Here is a 25,508-nt window from a genome sequence, read left to right as displayed (position 1 = left end):
TGACTAGGCATGGGGATGTGCACCTGTGGTTCCAGCTACTTGGGAGGCTGAGGCAGGAGGATCACTTCAGCCTGGGAGGTTGAGCTTGCAGTGAACCATGATCATGCTACTGCACTTTAATCTAGGCAATAGAGTGAGACCCTGTCTTTAAAAAAAATAAAATAAAATACTCTTTTATGTCATTGCATGTTTCATGATTTGTTTCTTTTTTATTGCTAAGTAGTGTTCCTTTGTATGGATATACAGAAGATCATTTACCATTAATTCACTGAAAGACATTTCGGTAATTTCTGGTTTTGCATTCCCACTAGCAATGGATAAGAGTTTCAGTAGTTCCATATCCTTGTCAGTATCCTTGTCAATACTTGATATTGTTAGTATTTCTTTATTCTTGTCATTATAAAAGGTATGTAATGGAAGTACATTTTTTCTTTTAGCCACATTTTCTTTTCTTCAAACTGTAGAAGATAATGTGATTCTGGAGCTATAATCTTTTCTGATTCTCCTTTTTAGTACATTCTATTTCCATGTACTATTTTCCACAGGAAAAAGCTCTATTATTATTATATTTCTGATACTATTATTTTCCCCCACTCATCTTGGAAATTCTGTTTCTTCCTATGACGGTATATTAATTCAATTTTTTAGTTTTTCTAAAATTCCTTTCTTGTGTGATTTCACTTTTATGTGGAATCTTTTTAAAAAGAAGCTGAAAACCATCATTCTCAGCAAACTAACACAAGAATGGAAAATCAAACACCGCATGTTCTCACTTATAAGTAGGAGTTTAACGATGAGAACACGTGGACACAGGGAGGGGAACATCACACACTGGGGCCTGTCAGGGACTGAGGGGCTAGGGAAGGGATAGCATTAGGAGAAATACCTAATGTAGATGATGGGTTGATGGGTGCAGCAAGCCACCATGGCACGTGTATACCTATGTAACAAACTTTCAAGTTCTGTGCGTGTATCCCAGAACTTAAAGTATAATAATAATTTTAAAAGAAAAAAAATAGAAATGCTGTTTCTCACTACTATGGCTTGTGATGTATTGAAAACACGGCTATTTGCTACCATGGCACACATTTACCTATTAACAAACCTGCATGTCCTGTACATGTATCCCGGAACTTTAAATTAAATTAAGAAAAAAAAAAAGTGGATTTCAAAAATGTAGGGAATAAAATGGTGATTGCCAGGAGCTGGGGACAGGGATATCAGGAGGAGTTCGTCAAAGGGTACACACTTTCAGTTATAAGATGAATAACTTATGGTGGTCAAATATACAGCATAGTGACTATAGTTAAGAATACTGAATAGCATCCATTAAATTTGCTCAGAGGGTAAGATCTTAGGTGTTCTCAACACACACACACACACACACACACGTAACTATATGAAGTGATGGATATGTTAATACTCTTGACTGTGGTAATATGTATTTGATAACCATCACATTGTACATATTAAATATGTAAAATTTTTTTCAGTTTTACCTCAATAAAACCAGGAGAAAATACTGAAAACTACCCCAAAACACAAAGTAAAATATAATAATAATAAATCACAATCAGTTCCACCACTTAAAAAATTAATTTTAACTAGAAGTGAAAAAACTTCCGTCTGTCCCTAAAATCTTCTTCTGTCACCCCCAAGATAACCACTGATAACACTCAACACCTGATGTGCTAATCTCAAATAATTTTATTTCAGCTACCACGTTCTTAATATAATTTGTCTCCACATTAGAAGTACAAAGAGAACTATAATTTAATAGTTTGAAGATTTCCTTTCCTGTTGTATTATGTATTTTTCATCTAACTGGCTGAGCTACAGCAAGTTTTCTCTCCAATTATATCATTACCTAAACAGCATGACATCTCTGATTTTGCCTCTTGACCCACAAAGCCTAAAATATTTAAGATTTTTGCCCTTTATGGAAAAGGTTTGTCAATTCCTATTTCAGCTGAAGGATCTAAAGCCCAGAAAAGTTAGATGATGTTCCCAAGGTATTGGTTAGATCCTTTTTTTTTTTTTTTTTTTTTTTTTTGTCTTTTCAGGTCAGACTATTCTAATATTGTATGGATTCTGGAGTATGTCTGGTTTGAATCCTACGTCCACCTGTTACTACCCCATTCATCTAGAGCAAATGAGTTCCCTTTGCCTCAGTTTCCTTATTTATAATATAGTATTGTTTTGAGCATTAAATGAGATACTATATGTGAAATAATTACAAAGTGCTTTGCACATGGTTAGTACTCAAGTAACTGTTAAGTATTGTAATAATTAGCATCAATGTGTTGAATTCATAGACTATCCTAAAGAGAAGGGATAAATGTTCACATCTGATCCAGTCTCATTTTCTTAAAATAGGAGCGATGTTATCTCATCTGTAATCTGAGGAAAAACTGGCGTTTATTCACATTCTCATTTTTGTAGTATGGTTTTTTCGTCCTTCTTTACAAAAGCTTTACAAGTTAATAGAAATTACGAACTTCTAAAATGCATGCATAATTTATAATATTGATTAAGTTAAACACAGAACACTCAAATGATAGCCACATGGCACACCTTCCCTGAGTCCAGCAGATGAGAGTGAAAACTCTTTATTCTCTCAAGCTGTGTGTCTTGAGGACATTTTCACTATATTTAAGACTACTTGAACTGATTACACTTGTTTTATGATTGGGCAGTGGATCAGTGGCTGGGTTTTAAAAAATCATATTTAATTGTATTTTGTGCAATGGTGAAGTGTTATATTTCTGTTCACTCTTCTGTTATTCACACAAAACATTACTTGCCCAATTTATTGTTTCTGTTCATCTACTACTTAGACTACAAAGCCATGATGTTCAGCTAGATGAAATCCAGTTAGATAAATGCAGTATATATTGGATCATTTAGTATTTTACTCTGTTAGTCCTCTTGCCTATGGCAACTCTAGTTAACTACATTTTTTATGGAAAGAAAAGAAAAAGTTCTATTCCTCCGAAAGAATTAAAATGAAGGAGAACAGCACATTTTGTGCTTTAAAAATTCTAGAATTTTGGTTTCTAAAGAAAGTCCACTGTGTGGTTGATAATTTCTAAAGAAAAAATTTGTTAAGGGCTATAGGTTATACCTTGAATTTAAGAACCACAACGAAAAGACCAACTTTAACTTTGCCTCATTAAAATGATAAGAATTGGTATAGACTATAATTGCTTCCACTGTGACTCCTATGTGGTTTTTGTTCAATATACTAGTCCAAACAAGATTTTACTCTTCTCAGCCCTGTAGATCTAATCTCACAAAAGGAAGCATAGTTTTTTCTGTTTCATGCATCATCACCATCATCTTCCTGAGGTTGCTGTCATTTATAATAAAAGATGTATCTTAACAGAAAAGAAACACTGGAGTAGGAAAAATGCTGCCATCTTTAGTCTCAAGGAATTTAAGAAAATAAATTGATTTGTGCTTTATGAATCCATAATTAAATAGGTAGTTCAAGAGGCAAGATTTTGAATAGCAAACAGTATAAGTAAGACCCAGATGTGGCAATCTACTCTGTAGGTAAAAAGGACCAAATCAGAAGGAATTCAAGGTCAATAAAAACCAACAGCACTTTATATTTATCCAGATGTAGTTCTGCCATATTTCTGTAATGAGTTTAAGTATAAACTGCTTATAATTACATATTTCCATAACATTTAGTACTTTACCTAACATAATATGTATCACATTATAATTATTAATTTAATTGTCTGAACCTACTTCTTGTGCAGAGACTTTATTCTGTCTTGACCACCATGGTTTCCAATGTACTCAGCACACAGTTTGGAATTTGATGTTCAGTAGATTATCACATTAGGTTGAAAGAGTGAATGGATGAATGAATATTCATGAATAAATGAATTTTTTAAAGGACATTATTATTATTTTATTTACTGGGTTGATTGCCGTACAGGGATATATGCATCAAATAATAGCCAATTTTTCAAGTATATTGGGAATTATGAATACCTTTGATGTTTATGTCACCCATTCACAGAACTTTGCACTTATTTCTGCTTATCAGCCAATTTCTACATTAAGGATATAAGCTCTATTTTCATAGATTTAGATTTAGTATTTGCATCAAGATCCTGCTCAAATATTACCTTCTCTACTAAAATTACCTTAATTCTACCATGTATAATTAATTGCTTATTCTGCCCTCTCCCACAACACATTATCTAGGACACTTTTTATTGAATTTATTTTCAGGCTTTTCCCATGGTTTATTAGGCAGATTATATTTGCACCCAACATTGCACTTAGTTACTCAAATATTCATGCATTTTTTAAAAAGAAAATTATGGTTAAGGGGAAAAAAAACTTACACATGTATAAACTTCAAAAATATTTCATGTTCACTTAGAGCATTTATCCCCAGCACAGAGATCAGAGACCCATTGTCAGTACCATGATAGCTAGTTTCTTCTACCTCAACACACCCCTCCATGGGATAGAACCTGTGAGTCTTAGCTCTCGCTTTTTAATCAATAGCTTCCCCCATTGTAGTAGCTGTTATTAATTAACTAAGTCATTCAATCCATAAATATGCCACTGAGCAACTACTGAGCAAAAGTGAATGGGACAGTTTTTGTCTTCAAGTAGAAGACCATATAATAACAAAAAAAAAATGTATATATAAACAAATCATTACAAGCAGCGGGTTAAAGGCTTTGAGACATGTATAAGATACTGTGGGAGTACATAGGTGGAATATTTGCTTGCTGAAGAGTCAGCACCTCCACTTTCCTCTGTGAGTGCTTTCATGTTCTCCACATCAGGGAATGTATGCATCCTGCTAAGCCTCTTCTACTCGCCCATTTTCTCCTTTACCTTGTGTATTAGTCTGTTCTCACAATAAAGACATATGCAAGACTCGGTAATTTATAAAGAAAAAAAGGTTTAATGGAGTCACAGTTTCACGTGGCTGGGGAGACCTCACAATCATGGCAGAAGGTGAAAGGCACATCTTACATGGCAGCAGGGAAGAGAGAATGAAAGAGCCAAGCAAAAGGGGAAACCCCTTATAAAATCACCAGATCTCATGAGACTTATTCACTACCACGAGAATGGTATGGGGAAAACTGCCCCCATGATTCAGTTATCTCCCACTGGGTTCCTCCCACAACACGTGGGAATTATAGAAGCTACAATTCAAGATGAAATCTGGGTGGGGATACAGCTAAACCTTATCATCTTGTGAGAGTCACTTCTCAGTTACTTTAAGCCAGGAATGGGTGTAACGTTTTAGGTTACTCCCCTTAAAAGGATGAGAATCCCTGTCTCAAACACGTCTAAACAAACCAAACTAAGGCTTTTCCTTATACTATTTTATTAATCCTACTGAAATAAAATATCAATATGAATTAAGTTAGGCAGACATTTGAAAGACAAAATGCCTTAACCAGTCCCGTTAATGAGAGACACCTTATCTCCCCCCTGCAAAATGTTTAACAGACTTGTACATATTAGAAGTAACAGCTAACATTTATTAATTACTATGTGCCTGTCCCTGTTCTAAAAGATTTATATGTAAATTTATGGCATTCTATCCTCACAACAACTCTTGTAAATAGTCACTATTGTTATCCTAATTTTACTGGTGAGGAAACTGAGGCACAGAGAGGAAAAGTTTGCCCAAGGTCAAGGATGGGGCAAAAATCAAGATTGAGTCCCAGGGAGTCTGATTCCACAGCCTACATTTAAAAAATTAGTTTTTAACTTTTGTGAATATATATTAGGTATATATATTTATTCCTTAGTATCAAATCTTCAAATTAAAATTTGTCTTTATATGACTCTTGAAAATATTCATGTTTTTTCTGTATTTATAGAATAATATTTATTTTAAAATAGAGTTTAACAATGGTTGTTATGTTTCCTTCAGCTTACATATGCTGGGGAAGTGACAGGCAATATACAGTGTAAATGAATGAACAGTTAGCATGTTGTTAATACAGAGTATGTTTGTTTATTTATGGTAAGTCATGTGATTCCCTAGAGGAAAACCTGTGTAAATTGTTTATATGTTTATAATCTAAGTGATTCTTTTAAAAATGGATGCTACAGGCCAGGCGTGGTGGCTCACGCCTGTAATCCCAGCACTTTGGGAGGCCAAGGTAGGCTGATCATGAGATCAGGAGATCGGGACCAGCCTGGCCTACATGGTGAAACCCCGTCTCTACTAAAAATACAAAAATTAGCTTGGTGTGGTGGCGCGTGCCTGTAGTCCCAGCTACTCAGGAGACTGAGGCAGGAGAGAATCGCCTGAACCCGGGAGGCAGAGGTTGCAGTGAGCCGAGATTGCGCCACTGTACTGTGGCCTGCGGCCTGGCAACAGAGCAAGACTCTGTCTCAAAAACAAACAAACAAAAAAAGGACGCTACCAACTTCGTACTGTATTTAAGCTAGTTTCCAGCAATGACATGGATATATATTAGAGAATGCATCTCTGCTTAGTGCTCTGCACCAATGAAAAAGCCTTTCTGTTTTTCCTCCCTCTTCACTTACAACTTTCTACTGTTAATTCTTTTTCTCCTTTTTTCTTCGTACAACCACCATTTTTGTCTCAATGCAAAACTTACAGTAGGCTTTATTAAAACACTCACATATTGTTTCTTCATCTGTAAAATGAAGGATTGGATTACATGATCTTAAAAGTCCCTGTGGGAAGGCTCCATGATCTACGTGTTTGATGGAGATACCATTTTATTAAGAAAAAACATTATGCAATAATCTATTACCAAGACACATATCATGACAATCATTGATATAGAACATTTTTATTGAGGATTTAAAGTCTGGTTTTATTCATTACAGATTTTTAAAAATTCACTAAACTACTTCAAAGAAAAAAAATAACTTCATAATTTTTGTGTATGTAATTTGCCTGTGTAGAGGGGACTGTATAAATCTACCCACTTTGAAGACCTACGTGTATAATCAAGACGTGTTTATTGGAAAATTTATATTAAGTAACTGATAACCTGGGATTTTGATTAATTTGTGTCTTAGAAACATTATGACTAAGAAACTAGAGACAAGTCCTTGTTCAATTGTAAGATTCCTAAGTACATCTTATATCTTTCCAAATGTCCTTGACTCTTGATTTTAAAGTCCCATTTATCTCAACGATGTCTTCATCACAGCAAACTTTATCATACTGAATTCATTCTCCTATATTTGTTATAGCACAGTACAGATTATTAGCTTTCAGAATCATAATCTATGCTAAAAGGGTTAAGGTAGTTTTGTATTAGGATTTTAAAAAATCATTTTATATTTTATCTCTATAGCACTCAATAGTTTATCACAAAGGTTACAAACCCAAATGAACCAATCTGCACTGATGCTGGCCACCCATTCTTCTGTGCCATGAGTTCTATGTCAACTAGTTACTACTTAACTTCTTACCAGGTGTGGTAGAATTAAGAGAAGATAGTAACAGGAAAAGAATGTTTTCAACCCTCTAGGAACTCTGAAATAGGTGAGATAGTGATAAATGGGAATGCTAACAATTGCCTCTTGAAGGGTTCATAAACAAGTAAAGAGTACCTGTAATTATATGGCACTAGGAAAATCTGCATAGTTTTTTTTTTTTTTTAGTAGAAAGGATATGCATCCTGTCCTTCTACAGATAAGTTAGGTGTACATAGTGTTAAAGCAAATAGAATAAGGAGACAAGGAGAGTATGAAGTTGGAATTCATATCGACTGCTCAGCACCTCAGATAGTGGAACTCAGTGGCCTCTGAAGTCCTGAGATTTGAACTGCCTTGGGTCCCCCTGGTATTATTAGGAAATTGAAAAGATAACACATTGAGATTCTCATTTTTCCTGTTTATTGACATGAAGGTGGATGAGGATAACTATTAGAATATCTTTAGCCTGCTGGTACTATGATATCTTTCTTTTGGTACAGTAGTTATGTTAATCATCAGTTAATTTTTTAAATTTTATTTTAAAATAGACAAATTTTTAAAATTTTATTTAAAAATAGACTATTCTTCCTGTTTTTAAACCTACTGCCAAATGAATACTCTGTGTTAATATGAAAGGAGCAAAAAATAAATGACTCTGTTCATCTTTTACATGTTCCGTCATTGGACTATTTTCTCCAAAAGAAGGATTCTATCTCTAGTAGTTTTTCAAAGGTACTAGAGAATGCAGGCAGCGTTTCTACTTCATTTTCTCAGTTCTTCTCATTTGCTGATTGATCTAGAATCTCTTTAAGCTTTCCATAACTTTATTTCTTCATCTTTATCTATGGTCTACATCTATTAGCTTCATGGTAATTGTGAAGATTAATGGTTTGGTTGTTGAAAAGTAAAATAGCTAAGAAGAATCATGGAGTTCAGGTGTATTTTCAGTTCTTTATTAATAATGCCGCTGCCAAATGTTTTTAATGATGAACTAGAGAAAGGGATAAACTGGGTGGTTTGGTCACAATAATTTTGCTATTGGACTTTTCCATATTTAAGTTATTGGATTTTTGGGAGGTTTTTTGTTATTGTTGTTGTTGTTGTTTTGTTTTGAGACGGAGTTTCGCTCTTGTTGTCCAGGCTGGAGTGCAATGGTGTGATCTTGGCTCACCACAACCTCTGCCTCCTGGGTTCAAGAGATTCTTCTGCCTCAGCCTCCTGAGTAGCTGGGATTACAGGCATGCACCGCCATGTCCGGCTAATTCTGTGTTTTTAGTAGAGACAGTATTTCTCCATGTTGGTCAGGCTGGTCTCGAAGTCCTGGCCTCCCTCAGCCTCCCAAAGTGCTGGGATTATAGGCATGAACCACCACACCCAGCCAAGTTATTGTTTTAATATATCTATTTAAGAATTCTTGGGTTTAGGTACCATATTATCTTTGGGTTAAACCTTAAAAATAGATTTTTCTTTGAATAGCTAAAGGAAAGTTACCTCAAGTGCAGATAGATGATCTTTATTTTTATAATACAGTATATATATGCTAAATATAGTTTATATTTGCCAAATCAAATGTCACTAAAGTTAATGATACTGATAATTGATTTAGGGGAAAAATGGCTGGTAATACATTATATGTAAACATTAACTTAAATGGAAAATATGATAGATTTGTCCTACTTCATAAAAAATGCAAACCAGCATTAGAAAGTTAGAACATTTACATTCATAATCTGTATAACCTTCTGTTGAATGCCATTGTGTACTCTCTTTGCCCTGTTTTAGTTCCCTACTTGCTGTAGATTATAAGTGCCCTTAATATCTCCAGCATCTCCACCGAGAATTTTGTCTTCAAGCCTTGGCATACTGTTTTACACTGTGCCTTCAACCTGAGACTTCAGTGATTCCACAAATGATGTGAACAATGGAGTTTTGAAATAGTTAACGTCTGTATTAGTTTCCTGTGGCTGCTATAACAAACTACCACAAGCCCGGTTACTTAAAACATCAGGAAACTATTCTCTCACAGTTCTGGAAGCCAAAAGTCCAAAATCGGTATCACTGGGCCAAAAGCAAGATGTCAGCAGGGCTGCATTCCTTCTGGATGCTCTAGGGGAGAATCCTTTTCTTTGCCTTTTCCAGCTTCTGCTGACCACCACTGTTTTTTGGCTTGTGGCCACATCACTGCAATCTCAGCTTCTGTGGTCACATTAACTTGGCCTCTTCTGTCTACGTGGAATCTTCCTGTTACAAGGATACATAGAATTGTAGTTAGGGTCCGTCTAGATAATCCAGGATAAGCTCTATGTGTCAAAATCCTTAATTTAATTATATCTGCACAGTCTTTTTTTTCATTTAGATTAATATTCAGACTCCAAGAGTTAGAACATGGACATATTTTGAGATGTCATTATTCAGCCCATCATACCATCTTTACCTTTGTACCTGCTCTGCATTCCTCCCTTGTTCTCCTCCTTTCCACTAGCACTGTCAGCCAAGCCAAGAAAAAACAAGAGATGTCCAATGGCTTCACTTTCCTGTCCGCACTTTGTACTTTAGGTAAAAAAAAAAAAAAATTGGAGGAGTAACATGGCAGATCCAGGCATCAAGGCTTTACAGGGTTGGAGAAAACTAGGTCCATGATCAATGGTCTGTAGATTTGTAGATTTTACATAATTTCTTTGGCCTGGTTCATATAATTTGCATCCTAATCCTAAAGACACTGTACCTGAACAGACCCAGTTCTGCTTTCCTCAGTTTTAATCTTCCTCCATCATTGTGCCTAAGGCAAGAAGAACCCAACAGCTCAATCAAATGTCAACTCCCTGTCACACTACGTTCAGGAAAACTGTATACCATAGCAGTAGGTCTTGAGTATTTATTCTTATGCTACATAATGAAGAGGGACATTGCAGAAAGGTGGCTGTGGGGAAAACATCTGGAAGAAATAAATTTTCTAGGATCAAAGGGCTCCGTATGCAGCCCAGAGGGTCCTCAGGGTGCTCCTCAGAGCAAACAAACAGTTCTCTTGATGAGTCACTGCAATTTTTTTCTGCCAGAACCCACATATATTGCACGATCTCAAGGAAAAGAGGTGGAGTAAGGAGAAAGAACAAAAATTAAAGAAGGCAACAGAAGTGATTTTTAAGAATTTTAACCACACGAATAAAAGAAATCTCAACATGATTACAAACTTTTAATATATCCACTATCCTCAACATTCTGTCACGTATATTGCCCCAAAGTAAAGTTAAGTATAAGATAAAATATGTTTAAAAACACAAAAACAAGTGGGGCAAAGGAAGGATCTTGGGGAAGAGTACACACTCTGATACAACATATTTTTTTTTTTCTAACATATGAAAATTGGCAAAGGATAGTGAAGCCCAGGACTGTGTCCCGAACCCTAGCCAGTGGCATTTTACTGAGGAAAAAAAAAAGTTACTTATGAATCAGTACAGCCATGCTTTGTTCTGCATGAGTGTTTTAATAGAGCGAGTGTAATATGAGGATCAGGTGGGCTCGTGGGAATGGAACAAAAGGTTTTGTAAAATTAAAGCAAAATAATTATAGCTCTAGGTGCAAAGCAAGCATACTCCAGCAGTTGATAGCAAGGACCTGCTCAGAATAGAGAAGGAAGGGAGCATGCTGGAAGTTTTTTCTTTTCTTTTCTTTTTTTTTTTTTTTTATTCAATAACAAAGGCTTTTAATAGGTAACAGTTGTAAAGCATCTTTGAGAGTAATTAATGCACCCACACAAAAATTTATTAAAATGAAAATTTAGGGAATTGTCTAAAATGAATTAATTAACAAAAAAAGAACATCATGCCTTTCTTATTTTTTTAAAGGAGGAGAGAAGGTTAAGCAAAGCAGATTTTTGTGAGATTGTATTTTTAAATGTTCCTGGTTTATTTAGTATCTGAATAGCCCTTAAAAAGAGAGTTGGCGGGATTTATTATCCACCCCCTTTAGAAATACCAAATGGGGACAGACGTAAAATGGGGATTAATTTGCTATAAATGAGCCTCAAAGCCCCTGGAAATTATGGTATCTCCTTACAAAATGACTGAAGTTTTTAATAAGTTTACAGGGACCTCTAGGAAGCAGAATGTGATATTCAAAAGAAAGGAACATGTGTACATTATCTCGCATTGCCATTTCTATCCTGCAGTGCTCTTACCCAGGTCATTGGAGCTGTCCTTCCATGTGTGGCCTCCATGGAAGACAAAAGGGAAGATTCAAAGTGTGGTATTAGTAATTTTTAGCTCAGTATATTTTCTATCTCAACAGAAATATAAAATTAACTTCATTTATCCTGTTTCTATAAGAATTTTAAATAGCTATATTGTTTTTTTCCCTTATTTTCTTTCATATTGTTTCATACTGTGATATAATTATGAAGTAGAATATGTGCGACCTGCTGAGAATTTACCTGTTACTGTGAAAATTATTTCTAGTTGATTGCAAAAGTATTTGTTTTCAGCATGTTATTGGTAGTTCTATACCTCCAAAAGTTTTAGGTTCTGAAGTTGAGTAAATTTTCAAAGGTTAAGTTTTCTAAACCTTCCATGCCAAAAATCATTGGAAATAACTGCCTTTCTCCCAATATTCCTTTGTTCAGTGAAGACCAGAAGCTAGCTGTGTAAAAAATATGAATAAGAAATAAAATTCATTTTGGAAAATACATTTTAAAAACTAGCTTTGGTGATGACATATAAAAATAAATAATCATAATTTTTGAAGATAAATTCCTTTAAATGTATGATTATTAGAAAACTTGTATAGTAGGGAAAACATACCCCAGTAGGCATATGATGTGTGAATTTTGGGTACATTTGCCTGGCCTTGTTTTCTCTTCTTTTCATTGTTTCTTAAATGTTCATTATCTTCATGCCTTTATAATCTTTTAAGCTCTTTTCAGATTTTTCCTATTGAAGAGAGTAGATTTAGTTGGTTTGAGTAATGTTGCACTGTTAGTATAGTATTCTTACCTGTGAGGAAGAGCACGTTTGTGAAGTTCCTTGGTGAGGACAATTTGCACTTAAGTAAATATACACTCCCCGTGTTCTTTTTCCTGTAGTCCCGTGGTATTTCACTTTCTCTGAGGATATGACTAAAAGAAGGAATATCAGGGAAAATATATTTATAGTGTTAAGAACTTTCTGTTTTCATAATAGTGGTTCCTGCCCTAATTCTTTACTCTATGATTTTAAACTATGTGTCTATTGGCCTTTAGACTGGGATAGTATGTTGGATAATATATTTGTGTTCTATTGCTGTTGTACCAACCACAAACTTAGCAGCTTATGACAATACAAATTTATTATTTCACAGTTCTGCAGATCAGAAGTTTAGATTGGCTCCACCAGTTTCTCTGCTATAGGCTTTACAAGGCCAAAATCAAGGTGTCAGTTGGATTCCTAACTGGAGGAGACACTGAAAAAAATCCACTTTCATGCTCATTCAGTTCCTCATGGTTGTGGGACTAAGATCTCCATTTCCTTGCTATCAGCTGGGAGCCATCTTTAGCTCCTTGCATATGTGCTGTCCCTATATCAGAACCAGCAACAGCACCTGGAATCATTATCACACTTGACATCTTTCAAATTTCCCCTACTACCACACCTCTTTTCCAAATTCCAGCCAAAAAAAGTTCTCTGCTTTTAAGGTGATTAGACTGGGCCAGCTTGGATAATCTAGGATACTCGCCCTGTTTTAGTGTTGGCAACCTTCATTACATTCACAGTCCCTTTTCCATGTAACTTAACATTTTGCCATGTACCACAGGTTCTGGGCTTTAGGCAGTGGGCATTTTGGGGTGCAATTATTTTGCCTCCCACAGATGAATTCTAAAAGAATGAGTCACCTACCTCCATTATAAATTTCTAGAGTACTCTGAGTATTCTAGTGCTTTTGGTCTAGAAGTAGAAAATTCAGTATGAATACTCACCTTCTAAATGCTATTAGCAGATTTTAAAAATATATATCTTATGGAACTTGGTAAAGAATATTTATTTTCTGTTTGATAAACAGAATAACTAGGGGTCAGGGAAAACCAAGTTGACCATTAGGGCCTGAGGTAGACTGGAAATTTTTTGGTTTATGGCAGTGGTTTTTATTTATCCTAACCCTTTTAATCACTACAAAGCATACTAGAACCATAGAGGGAGCCCAACTGGGAAAAGGAAGAAAGCCCAGATCAAGTGAATCAGAAATGAGATTATTAATTTTTTTTAATTTTTTATTTTGTTTTATTTTTTTGAGATGGAGTCTCACTCTGTCGTCCAAGCTGGGATGCAGTGACCTGATCTCCGCCTCCCAGGTTCAAGGGATTCTCCTGCCTCAGCCTCCCAGGTAGCTGGGACTGCAGGTGTATGCCACCATACCCAGTTAATTTTTTGTATTTTTAGTAGAGACGAGGTTTCACCATGTTGGCCAGGCTGGTCACGAACTCCTGACCTCAGGCGATCTGCCTACCTCAGCCTCCGAAAGTGGGGATTACTACAGTTTTAACACAGGTGACTCACATGGAAGGCTGAGATAAATGCAGGAAACAGAAAAATATTTCACTGGTGTCTAAGAGACTGTGACCTGTTACGTGAGAGCAGGATGCAAGACATTATTAAGTTGGTCAGATAGATGGCAACATTTCAATTCATGGGTTGGCAATATGGGCTAAGGATGCTATAGTTAGGAATCCAAGTTAAATAAAGACTTCAGTTTAAGCTGAAATTGAAGAGGAAAGTTCTAACACTTTCTAACACCAGAAATAACATCTTTAGATAAGGTCAAAGGAAGGGCCAAGAAGGTCAAAAGGAAACATGGACAAAGAGGGGATAAGGACGAGGAACTGGAGGTAAATTTCATCTACACTTTGGAATTCTGTTCAAGGTTGATTCTGGTATTTGGGATGGAAGGGTTGCTTTGGATATTAAGAGAGAAATATGGTACAGGTAAATCCACTAGATTATAATTTCTATTGTATCATTTCCTTAAGGAAGAAATGAGCTCACCCCTACAATCTGCCCTCTTGTATATTTTCGTATTAGACTATATATTTCAGAGATAAAAACAGGAAGTAAAATTTTTGAGTAAAAAGATAATTTCTCAAGTAAAAATAGGAAAGATAAGGGCAATAAGATTGTAACTCTTTAACTACTTTTTTACTCTAATTACAACAGAAACCTGAATATATGCTTATAAATTTGTAAGTCAGTTTTTAGTTATTTAATAAATTTAATTACGTAATTAGAAATCAACTAACAAAGAAGATAGTTGAAGTCAGATGTATGTGTGTTTATATTTTTTTCTCGAAGTATGTTCTACTATGCTATTCATGAAGCATTTTGGGTTTTTTTGAGTATTTAAATCAACTAATTTTTATTTAAGTTTGTTTTGTCATTTATTTGCAGTTTAGCAAAAAGTGAATCTTCTATTTCTCAGTTAAGTAAACATTTAAATAATATAAATGAAAAAATAGAGGAGTTCTGAGAAATATGTAATTGCGTAACAGAAGTCATATGTGGGCTGACTCATAATTGCAAAATAAAATCTGCAAAAATCCTTAACAAGTGCATGTCTTTCATATTTAAAGTACAGACTGAGCATCCCTTATCTGAAAATCCAGAATCTGAAATGCTCCAAAATCCGAAATGTTTTGAACACTGACATGATGCCCAAAGGAAATGCTCATTGGAGTATTTCAGATTTCAGACTCTCAGACTGGGGGCACTCAACTGGTAAGTATATAATGAAAATATTCCAAAATCCGAAAAATGTCTAAACTCCTAAATACTTCTGCTCCCAAAAATTTCAAATAAAGGATATTCGAGCTATAATTAAAATGTTATGCATAATTTCCAAAATTCATCACTGTATGATACAACACACTTTCCTGCTTGCCTTTTATGAAAATGAAGGTAACATACAGATAAGAAGGAATTACAAGTTTCTAAAAGATGGTGCTTTTTTCTACTCAGTTGACAACCAAAAGTTGCCAGGCAAGAACGTAACAATTGGCATTTACTAAGTGCTTATCGTATATTACTATGTGAAGTGGATTTTTTTTTCCGTAAGTTATTGGGGTGCAGGTGGTATTTGGGCACATGAGTAAGTTCCTTTTTTTTTTTTTTTGAGATGGAGTTTTGCTCTTGTTGCCCAGGCTGGAGTGCAATGGCACAATCTCAGCTCACTGCAACCACCACCTCCTGGGTTCAGGCGATTCTCCTGTCTCAGCCTCCTGAGTAGGTGAGATTACAGGTGCCCATCACCATATCCAGCTAATTTTTTGTATTTTTAGTAGAGACAGGGTTTCACCATGTTGGCCAGGCTGGTCTTGAGCTCCTGACCTCATGTGATCTACACAAGTAAGTTCTTTACTGGTGATTTGTGAGATTTTGGTGTACCCATCACCCGAGCAGTATACACTGCACCATATTTGTAGTCTTCTATCTTTTGCCCACTTCCTGCTCTTTCCTCCAAGACCCCAAAGTCCATTGCATCATTCTTGTTTTTTTGAGATGGAGTCTTGCTCTGTTGCCTAGGCTGGAGTGCAGTGTCGTGATCTCAGCTCACTGCATCCTCCACCTCCCAGGTTAAAGTGATTCTCCTGCCTCAGCCTCCAGAGCAGCTAGGATTATAGGTGCAGACCACCACACCCAGCTAATTTTTGTATTTTTATTAGAGACAGGGTTTCACTATGCTGGCCAGGCTGGCCTCAAACTCCTGACCTCAAGTGATCCACCTGCCTCATCCTCCCAAAGTGCTGGGATTACAGGTCTGAGCCACCGCACCTGGCCCATTGAATCATTCCTATGCCTTTGCACCCTCATAGCTTAGCTCCCACGTATCAGTGAGAATATACAATGTTTAGTTTTCTGTTCTGGAGTTACTTCACTTAGACTAATAGTCTCCAATCTCATCCAGGTCACTGCAAATGCTGTTAATTCATTCCTTTTTATGGCTGCATAGTATTCTAACATATATATATATGTGTGTGTGTGTGTATATTTGCATATATATGTATATATATATGCATATATATGCTGCAATAGTATACATATAGTATATATGATAGTGTGTATATAATATATATGTGTGTAGTATATGTATATTATACACACACACACCCCACAGTTTCTTTATCCACTCATTGATTGATGGACATTTGGGTTGGTGCCATGATTTTGCAATTGTGAATTGTGCTGCTATAATATGTAGCAATTATAAGTGATTTGTCAACTTGTGCTGTTACTAAATGCATGATTAACAATGAAACACAGGCTTAACTCAACAGTATTGTTTTTCTAACAAAATTCTAACAAAATGAGTAAACATACACTATTCCCCACACACGGACACATACTACATGCAAACATCATCCATAACACATGCAGTACACGTTCAAATATATCTATTTGCACCTCTTAAATAGCTAGTATACTTGCTGTTTTACTGTGTGCCAAAATAAAATTTTATTGTGAATGAATAAATGCTATGGGCATAAACTCATTTGAGGATATATGCTATTGTCCTAATTTCCAAAGTAAGACAACACAGGTGCCTCAACAAGCTATGTATAATGAATATTTTTTGAGTACTGTGTAGCATAGTAGCAAAATTACTGGGTATCAGAACCTGTGAGTTCTAGCCTTTGCTCTGCCACATGTTAGATTTGTGGTATTAAGAATGTCATTTAATAGCTTGTAGCCTCTGTTCCTTCACTTATGAAAAAAGGATAATGATATCTCTCCTATTTACTTTCCAGAGTTGATATTCACATCAGATGAGCTAAATATACTTTAAGGCATTCGAAGATTATGAATTACTATGCAAAACAATATTATGTTTTAAACAAATATAGACAATTCCCATTAGTACAGTTAAGGCAAGGTCTGTGTCCTCTTATATATAATCGTTAAAACTTTGAAATTAGTTTATTATTGTTTATTTACTTTGTTGTATCTGTTGCAGAGTCTCCTTGTAATTTTCTATATGTCTGATGAGTTGCTAATCACAATATTAAGTGGTGTTGGATTTCAATGTTATTGTATGTCTGAGAGCTGATGTTCAAAATCAGGGCAGTATTAGATATTAGTGCACTATCAAAGACAGTTAACAGGAAGGAATGTAGAATTAATGATTAAAAACATGAAGAATTGCTATAATATTATATATCTTGCTGTTTAATTTTATCTATTTTTATTAATTAAATAGTTATTGGTTAAATCATACTTTTTCTTGATCTAAATTCCAGAAGCAATGAAGAGCCAGAAGCTTAAGGGTTGACTTGGAGAGAAGGAATACCTTTTTATTTTTAATGTGTGTGTGTGTGTTTTTGGTTGGTTTGTTTTGTATCTCATTTCCGTTTCTCCAAATCCCTATCCCTACCCATTTATTATAGCTTGGTCCAGATTCTAGAGCCAATGGTTTTTCATATTAAGCTAATGGATAATTAGATGGTGCAGAGATGAATCTCAGAGTTTATATAAGCCCTTTAAAAATGTATGCAAAAATACTTTGTATTTTATCTAAATGTATACTTTATTTGTATTTGTAAATATGCCTTTTCTTTCTCCCCACCCCTTCCTTGGAGAGAAGGTTGATAAGTTTCATTTATTCTCAAAGGACCACATGAGATTAAAAACCCTTGGAAATGTTGAGTTAGAGCTATTGGTACCAAAGTGAGCATCAGCTGGAGAAAGAAATTTTCCTTTTTTCCCCTTTTTCCCAACTATCCCACTTGTGTCCCCGACATTTGGGTTGGAGTGAGAAGCAGAGAAGGAAGATTAGAGGGCCAGCCAGTGGGTCTCTAATGGCTTTACCTTTTTTTCCCTTTCTTTCTTTCTTGCTTTTTTACTCACTGTTTTTCTCCTTTCTCCCTCCCTCCTCCCATTTGTTTCCTTCCTCCCTTCCTTCCTTTCTCCCTCACTTCCTTTCTTCTGTCCTTCCAACTTTTCTCCCTTCATCTCTCCTTCTTCCTTTTTCTTTTCAATATTTCTCTTCATAAGATAAAATTTAAGCAAGCATTCTTTAAATTAAGGACCCATTTTATTTTAGTGCTGTGGCATATTCCTTTACTCATCTGCTTCTCATCACTTGATGCTGATTGTATTCATTTTATCACCATCCTAGTTTTGAGAATATCCTACTGTGTTCTGCAGAAGTACTAGTGCTCTGCAGAAGTTATTTCTGTAATAGAAAATCCATAGAAATCAGTGGGAAAAAATTTAGTATCTATTCCTTATCTTCATTTCTAACATTTTGGGTCCCTACTTGGATATCATCACCTAAGACACAATTTTTCCAATGAATAAAATAAAATGACTAATTAATTTATGAATTATTTAAGACAGAAAATGGGTGAAATTAAGCTGTAATTCTTATATTTAATGATATAATTCAGTTACTGTAGATATGTGGACAAGGCCATCTCCAACTTCTATAGAAAATCGAAAAAGAAAATGATCTTGTTTACTAATTGCTCAAGATTTTACTCACTGATACAGGAAAATCAGAGTTCCCTTTTGGGTACTATAAGATGTGAAATTGAAGTCAACAGTACTTATGTTTTTGTGTGATTTTTACAGTGTCTATTAGACTTACATCATTCAATAAACATAATACTAGAACAGAATTTAGTTGAAATCAAATGTTGTGAGTGGGTAAGGTAATGTGCACATCCAGTTCTTAGCAGGTGGTTCTAAGCAGGATGTGGGGCCTGCACCCCCAGTTGCTAACCTATCAAGGGTAGCCCACGTGGTTCTCAGGGCACCATGCTGATGAGCACCCACTGTGGTTCTGATTTTGGCAGCCATGGCTGAATCGGGTCTTTGATCTTTGGAGTGGCTTCTGCCACAGTGAGCATATCTGTTTGTTTTGCTCCTCCCTTTAGTCATTATTCCAACCTGGCAGTATAAGGCAAAAAAAAAAAAAAAAGAGAGAGAGAGAGAGAGAGACGTGGGAGGGGGTTGTTAGAGGATACTTCAGGAACACGACTGTACCAAGTATGAAAAAGCTGCTTAAAAATTCTGGCTCTAAAAGCTCATGCATAACATTTTTTGCTGACTCATTAATGAATACATTTTATTTTATGTGTCATTCAACAGCCTGCTAAAAATCACTTTTTCTGATTCTGTTTTCTCATTACTGGAGTTTTGAATCCATCATAAAATGCAGCCAGCCACACAAAGAAAAGGCAGTCCTGCTCCCTGTCTTTTAATAGTCTTCCTTCATAAGTATCTAAATATGCTTGAAAACATTTACTTCTTACGCTTTGATATTTTAAAATCAGTTCCTCTAATATATTTGAAAATCAGCTTCAGAGGTTTGATTACATTTTAATTTTTATTTATTTATTTTTAATTGAAAAATAATTATATATTTTTATGGGGTACAATGTGATATTTTGATCTGTGTATACATTGTAGAAATATTTAATCAAGCCAGTTAATATATTCATCACCTCACTTGCGTGTATGACATTTTGTTGAAATCTTTCAACAGATTTTGTAATAATCTCTATTTATTCCAATATACTATTTGATGGAAAATGTAAAGATGACTATACCCATTTTATAGCTGAAAAAGTGGAGATACTGAGGTGCTACATATGCTATTTAATGTTGTAGAAGTGTTAGTGTCGTTCTAAAATTCAAGTTGTCATTCTGATATTTGGGGATTTAGGGCTTTAGCATATGTTCTATGCAATGATCAAAACACTTGATCCACATTATCTTAATAATATCATTGAGGTATCATAGATAAAAAGTAACCTGAGACATAGAAAGGCATTAAATTACTTGTAGCAAATCTCATAGCAAGGTCACAGAGGAGCTGACACAGTCTTGGACTTCTTCATATGAACTAGCCATGACTAGTTTTCTGACAAGAAACATTTTTCTCCTTTTGAGAATGTGAAGGTCGAAGATTTCTCCCAGGTCGAGAAAGCAATGCCTTAAAGAACTCTGAGAAAATTTTTGATTTTTAACTCTCAAACAAATATACAGCCCATTGTATTGATCACCACTTACAAGTTTAAAATACGTGAGTTCTAAAATTCTTGTTTAGAAAAACTGGGATTAAGTCACCTTTTCATTCCTTCATTATCTAGGTCTCACCAAAACATTTTAAAGTGTTAGGTATTTATATAATGTGTGTGAAAATACATAATTTCAGAAATTGGAATGTATGTGGAATTTATTTTGGAAAAATAGCATCTACTTTGAAATGTGTCTGTCATAACTTCTGTTTGTGATCATTTTCAATTAGAAGACAAGGTTTCTCTATATAAGACTAGAGACTCAGATAGCTAGGAAGGAAGGAGGGACCAAACAGGCTAAAATTTTACTAAGTTGTAACCAATCCAGGTATCATGAAGAAAGAGGACGTGAAGTTGTCTTCTATACTTTTAACTTCTATGAATTAGGATTTTCAATTGAGAAATAAACAGATTCTAGAAAGCCCTGGCTTCCCAGGAGGTGCCACTAGGTTAGTATGGCTCAGACAGATGCTCATGAACTCATCTGCTGGTTTTCCCATACAAAACATCTCAGCCAATATCCACAGAATAAAGACCAATAATGGAGGGTCCAGGCAGTCCTTTATCCCAAAGAAGAAACTTTACTTACACACACAAGCAAATGAAAAGAGCCTCCTTGTAGCCCCTCCATAAAGAAATACCACCATTTCATCTAGAACCAGCTTTATCACCATAACAAAATGTTGTGTTCCATGGATATTTGCACCATAGTTTAGGTCAAGAATTAGAGTTGGCTGGATTTAGTCAATGTCAAGAGAAAAGAAAGAATGTGGAGAGGGCGTCAGAGTGCTCGGAGCTGGCAAATGCTGGCAATTAGCCGTAAAGTTAGCAGCGTGGGGTTATCTGAAAAGAGCATATGATTATACTGAGTGGTAGCTTCCCCAGTGAGTCCCAAATAAGCTTTTTCATCTACATTAAATACAATGTGATATTGTATTAATCACTTGGAAAAACAAGAATTTTTTCTATTATTAACTGGTAAGTTCCTGTGTCATCTATCTCTATTTTGTCTGTCAGCTCTGTTTTCTTAAACACAACCAGTTCAACTATATTATTAACATCTTCAAAGGAAAACCTACCAGACTACCAAGGCTAATTTGCTTTAACTAAGATTTATTTACATTTATTGTCTAAGATAAGCTTCAATAATATATGGTCATTTGGTCCAGAAACAGTAAGTCTTAGTTGTATGTGGTAACCTTTAACTCTGAATACTTCAAATGCCATATATTTTACCCCTATTCTGGGCTAGATTTTGTGCTATGCACATAAAGCATATCATCGTCTTTTCTTTTCTTTCTTTCTTTCTTTTTTTTTTTTTTTTTTTTTTTTGAGTTGGAGTCTAGCTTTGTCACCCAGGCTGGAGTGCAATGGCATGATCTCGGCTCACTGGAACCTCCATCTCCCGGGTTCAGGCAATTCTCCTGCCTCAGCCCCCCAAGTAGATGGGATTACAGGTTTCTGCCACCATGCCCAGCTAATTTTTGTATTTTCAGTAGAGACAGGATTTCACCATGCTGGCCAGGCTTGTCTCGAACTCCTGATCTCAGGTGATCCACCCAACTCAGCCTCCCAAAGTACTGGGATTACAGTCGTGAGCCACCACGCCCAGACTCATTTTCTTTAATTTTCACGACATAAACATTATGTGTGACTATGTAACGATAAAGTAATAAATCTGATTTTAGTTGGACATTAGTTGCCCTGGTCTCATTGGGTAGAATGAATTCACATCGTGTATATATAGCTTCTCTACTTGTGAGTTTCATAATACATTAAATGGAGATGGTAATAGTACCTACCTCACAATGTTACTGTGAAAATTAAATGAGATATTATATGTAGAGTCTTTAGATTAGTCCCTGGCATATAGTTAACACTCAGTTAATGTTAACTATTATTATGTATAAGCATTGTGGGAATAAAAATCAAACATTTACTGATAAGTGCTCAGTATATAGTAGGAGCTCAACTCATACATATTTAATGAATTAGTAAACTGTAAGTTCTTTAAATGGCTAGATGTTACTGATCTATGGTAAATGTAGTATTCTGGCTATTGCCTTATACTGTTAAATATACTATAAAGCAAAATGTTAAATAACACCAAGATTTCTATATAGTTTTCAGGAATATTTACTAGCTATGAAAGAGCTTTTTGGGGGTTTAGGAGTATTATTTCCTTTCTCATTTAACATTTGCGCCCTTAGTCCCATATAGCATGTGCTATCTGACTAGAGGTATATGTGTGGCCACAAAATGGGCATAGATTTTCCCCTTCCTTTAACAGTCATGCAAATATGATTTATCTTACGGTACAATGAAAACAGAAGCAGTACAAGCCTGCCCATAGTAAAAGAAGATAAATGGGCAAGAAAACACAGAAAGACAGTGTGTGTCAAGCATGCTTCATATTTGCCTGAGAGAACTGAAACACACAAAGTGAGAAAGACGTGTATGTTACTATGTGCCAGTGCTGGAGATGCTGCTTGCTTTTTTGATGATATCAAGACGTTATAGTTTTGGGGGACATTTGTTTCTTAATAAATTTATTTTTAAATCCTGCAATATTTACCATCTGAAACATTTATCTGAAATTGTCATGTATTAAATCCCATCTTTTCTAGAACTGGTGTTCTGCTTCTAGTAACAGTTTGAGAAAGGGTTCAAAGGTTTGACTCTCCCTAGAATGTTCTTACCACTGGTACTTCTACTCAACCTTTACAAATAGTTGATGCACCACTTCTAGGAGGCCCATCCTATATGTTTATATATATTTGTGTCATTGCTCTGGCTATATTGCATTACAGTTTTCAGTTGAGATGTGTGTTTTCTCTTTTAGAGTCTGGTGACTAAATTGTGAACTTCTTGCATGACGAGGCTGTGCTTTACTTATCTCCAATATTATTCAGTTCCTGAAATAGAGTAGATGCTCAATAAATACGTATCCAATAAATTAATAAATTTGCAGTCTCACACACAGGCATATATTCTTATAAAAGATTAGGGACATTAATACAATTTTTTTCTTTGCATGTTCCTAAAGTGATTGTGAATCTTTGGAAATTGTTTATGAACATATTAATATGTTTCTTAGTGCTCTAGTCACCTTGAGGGAAATTTTTTAATCTTTGAAAAAAGTTATTTTTTAATCTCTGTATATTCTTTTTTACCCCGAGCATGACTTTTGCACAATGGACTCAAGTGTGTTGTCAATTACTGATTATTTGGTTTAGCCACACAGAAACTGTTAGGAATCCTTATTTTTATTTGCACACTATCTGTTTGGTGGCTTTGTCCAAGCCCATGGATTATGCCAGTTAAATGGAAAAGTCTTACTTTCAAGCAAAATTCTCAGCATTTAATACAGTGTGTGGCATATATTTGGGAGTCAATAAATGTTCATGGAATGCATGAACAAATCAGTCATTGTTGCAAACTGTTTTGAGGATGAGGTATGAGATTTTTTTTTTAAGGCTAAATGAAATGCCCAGTATCACACAGCAGGATAAGAGAAAATCTCACACTCATAACTCATACTTCTGTGTTTCCAGACTGTTACACAAGCTCACTGAGAAGTGCAGTATATGTCTGATTTCTCAACTTCACCCTGCAGTAAACTTTTGCTATCCGGAGGCTAGAGACCTCTTTTGTGAATGTTGTCTGCCCAATGACTGTGTTGGCACCAGGGAGGCCCTAGCAGATAAAGTGGAGGAACATATGGTTTCCATCTGAATACAAAGTGGTGGACATAACGTGGTAATTCAGCTGAGATGTCCTCTATATTGTAAACTGAAAGAGTATGATTAGAGGTGTTTATAAACGGCGTCTGAATTCCCCCACACCCCTCCCCATCCCCTTTCCACTGTAGTTTTATCTGTCTGAATCAGAGCGATCTAGCCTCCCAGCCTCACTGCATTATTTGTGAAAATGGCCAGTGTGAGGAATTATTAATTAAAGCTAACAAATCACCCTGACGAGCTGTGCCCTGGCATGGCTGAAGGTTGATTGGCGAAAGTGTTCTCCTTTGGAGAAAAGACTTTTTGTGCTCGTGACGCAGTCAGGGACGGATTATTGAATATGCAAGTTAGAAGAAAAATCACAGGACAAGCAAATTGAGTATTTACTGGCAAATAATTGCTCTCTTAAGCTGTGGCTCTCTTCCTAAATTCTTAACATTCCCGAGGGTTAGAAAGAAACACAGAAAAATGCATCGGTACAGAGTACATTTCAAAAAAAATACATAGACTGATGTTTCAGACTTGTGCAGGTAAGTGTGATTGTGTGTGTATGGAAAGTGAAAGAACAAGGGAAAGCAAAGGAAAGATAGGGGAAAAAGCATAACTGTTAGTCTGGTGAGTTTTTAAAATCAACTTGTTTATTGGAGCTCAGCGTATTTCTAAGTTGGGAATTTGGTTTCAGTGCTGCATTTATTGTGAAAGTTAGAGACGTGAGAATGAGAGAGGATTTTCTCAAAGTTGTTTGTCTTCATTAGCAGAAGAATATGTTAATGTTTGTCCCAATAGTAATTATAAATTTTGTTCAGGTATTTGTGGATATATGTATAAAATTATCAGTTGATTTAAAGATCTTTAGTTATTTTCAACATTGTTGATTATGACACGTCATACAGTGTTTCGAACATATTTGGGTACAACTATTGCATTTATTTTTAAAAGTAAACACTGCTTTCATTAGGACCAAGCTAGTCCTTGTTGAGAATTCCTAAAGGGACATTATAGTTTGGAAATACTTAAACTTCAGACTTCTATAATAACTAAAGTGTCCTTATTGTCAATTGTGTGGTCTTTTTATCTGTAATGTTAATCAGATGCTAAGTTTTGTGGACATTGTAAGACAGGAGAGACTAGTTTAGAGGTTTTTCAGGACTAAATTTAAATACATAGAAATATAAGTGTGCAAATGAAGGTTAATTCCATGTATAAAATATAGACATTAAGAAATAGAGATACTCTTACAAGTACAGCTAGGTTATGGGAGCAACATTACCGGAATA

General features: G+C 35.4%; 1 pseudogene; it reads right to left on the bottom strand.

Moving 5' to 3' along the window:
* Positions 1–19,268, bottom strand: part of LOC105529643 — a 171,870-nt pseudogene extending 152,602 nt beyond the window's left edge.
* Positions 19,269–25,508: the final 6,240 nt, after the last annotated feature.

The sequence above is a fragment of the Mandrillus leucophaeus genome, unplaced genomic scaffold (assembly GCF_000951045.1).
Source record: "Mandrillus leucophaeus isolate KB7577 unplaced genomic scaffold, Mleu.le_1.0 Scaffold775, whole genome shotgun sequence".
Taxonomy (NCBI): Eukaryota; Metazoa; Chordata; class Mammalia; order Primates; family Cercopithecidae; genus Mandrillus; species Mandrillus leucophaeus.
Note: the sequence above shows the minus strand (reverse complement) of the source record. Positions and strands in the feature narration are given on the sequence as shown.